Source organism: Octopus bimaculoides, chromosome 18 (genome assembly GCF_001194135.2).
Source record: "Octopus bimaculoides isolate UCB-OBI-ISO-001 chromosome 18, ASM119413v2, whole genome shotgun sequence".
NCBI classification, from domain to species: domain Eukaryota; kingdom Metazoa; phylum Mollusca; class Cephalopoda; order Octopoda; family Octopodidae; genus Octopus; species Octopus bimaculoides.
In genome coordinates this window covers 2,926,344-2,931,397 of record NC_068998.1, presented here as the reverse complement: position 1 = coordinate 2,931,397, position 5,054 = coordinate 2,926,344, and positions in this window count along the sequence as shown.

The following is a 5,054-nucleotide window of genomic DNA, read 5'->3' as shown; positions in this document are numbered from 1 at the left end:
ATATATATGCATGTATATATGTATATATACATACATATAAATGCATATATATATATATATGTATATATACATATATATATGCATATATATATATACATATATATGTGTGTGTATGCATATATGTATAAATATATATTATATAGATAGATAGATAGATAGATAGATAGATAGATAGATAGATAGATAGATGTGTGTGTATGTGTGTGTATGTGTGTGATTTGTTGCTGAGTTCGATGAGGTCTTGTCTATTTGATTTATTTATTGAAGTTGTTTTTCTCTAATCATTTGATTTCGTCTAATTATTTCTAAGATTGGCAGACATATTAGAGTAGCTTTAATTGACTGCACTCAGCTCCAGTGTACAGCTGGTATGTTTGTTTGTTTGTTTGTTTGTTTTTATCCAATCTGGAATGAAGGAAATCAGCAGGAAGACACGAACTCGAAACGTGAGGCTACATAGATACCATATTCTCTATGCATGCATACAAACACGCACACATACATACATGCATACATACATACATACATACATGCTGCATGTATACATATACGCGCGCACACACAGAGTCTTGGTTGCAAGTCTGAGTCCTGAGAAGAAATTTCATAATATTCTCTTCTAAATATTTTTGGGCCATCAAGATTAAAACTAATTAACAACTAGATCATATTGTCAAGTAACAAAGTTAATTGATTAATTATTATTATTACTTGTTATGGAAATCTAGAACGATGAAATATTAATTCATTATTTCGTTTTCTATTTGACTTTTCTGATCTTGCGAGGTACATCAGGTCAGGTCAGTTGTGGGCGCATGCGCAGTTGCAGCACGTTACTGCATTCACCATTTGTCCGTATATTCCTGGGTCCTCCCGGATGACCCGTTGAAAAGAGTGCCAGTTAGTCCCCCATCTCAGCGAGATGCCTGCCGTAACCATATGGCATGTGGTCGACCAATGCCGGCGGTCAACCCAGCCGGATCCTCAGTGAAGAGAATCGAGCAACATGGCCACCCAGTCTGAGTTGGCACTCTCCAATCATACAAGTAACAGGACGCATCATAGTTCCCGAGTAGAGTCGTTGGTTGGATACGAAATTCGACCAATGGTAACCCATAATTCTACAAAACATCCTGGTACCAAAAGAGTTCAGGCGGCTCCTGAGGGACCGGACAGTGTCCAAGTATCACAACTATAGAACAGGACAGGGAGGACCAGACGTCTAAAGATTCGAACCTTTGTACTCTTGCTCAGATATCGTCTGCGCCAAACACCCTTGTCCAGCGAATCCACAACTGCACCACCTTGTCCAAGTCATTTTTGGACTTCAATCTCACAGCTAATGCCGCTATGAATCACACGGTCAACAACTTCGACATTCTTACCTGCAAATTCAATATTTCATAAATCTAGAACCTCTCCCCCTCACACACACATGCAGAAACACTTCTTATGCGACCATTAACGTGGCGCTAGTAAAGTCAGGCTGGTGACAATGGTGTCTCCCTGCACCTAATGTCTTACCGTTTTGTCTTTGGAGTTAGCTTCATGATTTGGATCTGTGCATACCGTGGTTTTGCTGTTAAACGTTTGTCAACCTGTAAAATGTTGATATGAGACGTTTTGGCACAGCCGCTTCGGCGCCGCTTATTTGGCACCAACTGATTGGACGCTGACTTATTTGACACCAGACATTTTAATGTTGCTTTCACTCTATCTCACTCTCTCTCTCTTTCTTTCTCTCTATTTCGTTCTTTCTCTATATGTGTGTGTGTGTGTGTGTGTGTGTGTGTGTGTGTATTATTTTATTCCTTTACTTGACTGCGGCCATGCTGGAGCATGAAGTATCACCAGAGTTAGTCGAAAGTTTGTATCGACGACGACAACTTGCAGTGACGTATTGATGACTGATTGTTGAGGTTAATTAAAGCAGCTAAGATAATCACTGTTAAAAGCTAATGAAGTGAGTGTGGTGCGGTGGGAGTGGGAGTTGTGATGGAAGGGATAGTGTGGGTAGGGAGGTGGGTGGTTGGTGGAGGTGTGGAACTAATTAAAATCTCATCACCACTTCGTGAAGAGTCATCATTGATGTTTAATGTTTGATTGGCTGCGATAAACTGTCGATCGTTAGTGGAAATACAGAAAAGAGAGAGACGGAGACAAACAGACAGACAGACAGTATATGTGAGTGTGAGAGAGAGAGAAAGACAATGTGTGAGTGTGAGAGAGATAGTTTTCTTTGTGTTTGCGAGAGAGACATAGAGAGAGAGAGAGAGAAAGAGAGAGGGGGGTAATGTGTGCATGATAGAGAGTGTGTATGCGCATGAGTATGTTCGTGTGCGTGTGTGTACGTGTGTATATAGTATGCATGTGTATGTGTGTGTATGTATGTGTGTGTATGTATGTGTGTGTGCGTATGTACGTTTGTGTATATATATATATACATATATATATTTATATATATATACACACACATACGAACTCAAAAACACCTCACCTAGTTTCTTCTGGTCAGGTCCGTCGGTAAAATCTGCTTAATTGATATACAATTTATCACACACACACACACATATACACACAGATAATACTTCAACGAAAATCTTCGTGATTAAGCGTGAGTTCTTCAGCTGCCTTGCCATTCTTGTCCAACCAGCTCTGGACATTTTCCATCCATTGCAGTCTTTGCTTGCCTCTTGGTTTAATATTCTCTTCTCTTTCTTCCACGATAATGTTTACCAAACCTCTGCTTATTTGACTTTGGCCATTATAGATGAGCTTTTGGTTTTTCACAGTGGTCAGTAGCTGTCGGGTTTCACGCACTTCTTGCTTAAACAGCAACGTAATTTCATGACTTCGCTTGTCTGGAGTGAAAAGATGTTTATGATAAATATTATGAAGAGAACCAGAAATGAAATCAAAAGCGCGAGCGTGAAGCAGCCGTTTCCGCACGTGTCGTTCACGAAGAACATAAGGATAAGCGTTTTCTGCAAACCTTCATTTCACATTTCAAAAAGTATTTCAGACAGTGGATATTTTAAAAGAAAACCAGGCTCAGGTTACCAGCCGATGATCAGAAATGAGCAATTTTGAGAACTAGAAATCATAGCCCGATTCGCTCCCTTACAATATATCGGACACAGGTTGTATGTCGTTAACCAGCTGGAAAAAACGTTTTCTTGGGGTTAAAATGTAGTAACATAGTTCCTTATTGAACAGCCAGTTATAGTGGCAAAAAATGTTACCGTCTAGTATTGTTATTACTTATATCTCGTTTAAAGATTTCAGAACTTGCTACTTTTCTCATTATTTAAAATAACTTAAAAAATATCGTTCCAGAGAACTTTATCTAATGTGTTGTCTCTTCGTTTTAAAACAGTAAATTGTGATTTGAGGAAGATATTACTGCAACTTCCAGCAGATAAAATAACTAGGCAGCTACTTCCCTGATAACTTGAACCTCAGAAACCGACCATTCATTCACTTTGTCATGTGTATGAAGACGACTGAGCCAGCCACTCTACCATTTGCAATTCTAGGAATAATTCTTTATGAAATATTTCATTAATTCCGTTGGTTTTCTTCCATTAAGCTTACATTTCAAAAATACTTACGTCCACCATATTAACATGTTTAATCAATTCGAAGTTAGATTTTCTTCTTGCAAATCTTCCGTTCCATTCGTTTCAATTTTCTACCACCTAAAATACTTTTTTTTCCTTCTTACCTAAATTTTTGATTCCTAAATATACGGTCTTTTTGATTGATTTTGAACATCCTTCAAGATTTACTTTTAAAATTTCTTATCTTGCTTTCATTTTCCAGAAACTCGCAGCAGACGATATAACCGTCTGTTCAATCAATTCATTCAGACGTTTTATTTATACATATATATATATATATCCACTTCTGTATTTTGTTTTTTTCCAATATATACCTTTCATAATTAAAGATTGCTTTCAAACTATAGAAAGATTCATATATGATTGCTTTCAAATGTTCTCAAAAAAAATTTTTCTTTCAAAAATTTTTGCTCAAATTAAACACGTATCAAAATTTCACTGAATCATATAAAATGTCTTTTAGATTTTTATCTTGGCCATAATTTCGTTTCTTTGTTTCTTTCTAGAGATGCTTATTGTATTATTAATTTGTTTTTATATCTATACACAAATATAAATGCATTTTCTCAAAGTGATAGATAGATAGATTATATGGTTTATGTTTACATGCATATATATACATATATACACCGTATATATATATACACACACACATATAAACACACGCATATGCATGCAGCATATACACACACATTTATATATAAACTGTAAAATACGTATGCAGTAATCACTCACCATATCGCGGTTCACTTATTGCGCACAGTACATTGTGGGTTTTTCTGATTAATATACGTGAATTTATATCGCGGGTTTCCGCGGCTGATAGGTATTTATAATCTTTTAGATTTTAATTATTTCTGTGGGAGGTTTTGGGACGTAAACACACGCGATAGTCGAGGGATTACTGTAAATATGTTATATGCACTTGTTATATGTGCTTGTTTCTTAGCTCCAAATCAACAAACCAGACCCAGTAGACAGATCTATCATCAAAAATGTTCCAACCACAAACTTCCCATCTTATTTCCAGGGTTTCCAGTCACGACATAAGTCCATCAAAGACTACATTTCTCCAAGTACATACTCTCGTTTCTTTCTCCAACGACAGCTCGGTATGTGCTTTGAAGTAAATTTGGTTTGGGTGTTATTACTAACAGAACAAGTACTTCATGTAGAACAGCAGGCAACCTTTCAGATTTTGAAAGAAGTTTTTGAACATTGAATGGCTATAGGGGTCCACCGGAATGAAATAGTAATCAAAGGGGTCCACAGGAAAAAAAAATAATGAAAACCCCTAGAATGGGGGGACAGAGACTTGCTGAAAGAAATTGTTGAAAAAATGAAAAACATAAGAAAATGTCCCAACACGGCCAGAATCCATAAAAGAAAAACAACAATGTTACATAATATAAATAACCTAAAATTTCTTTTAATCCA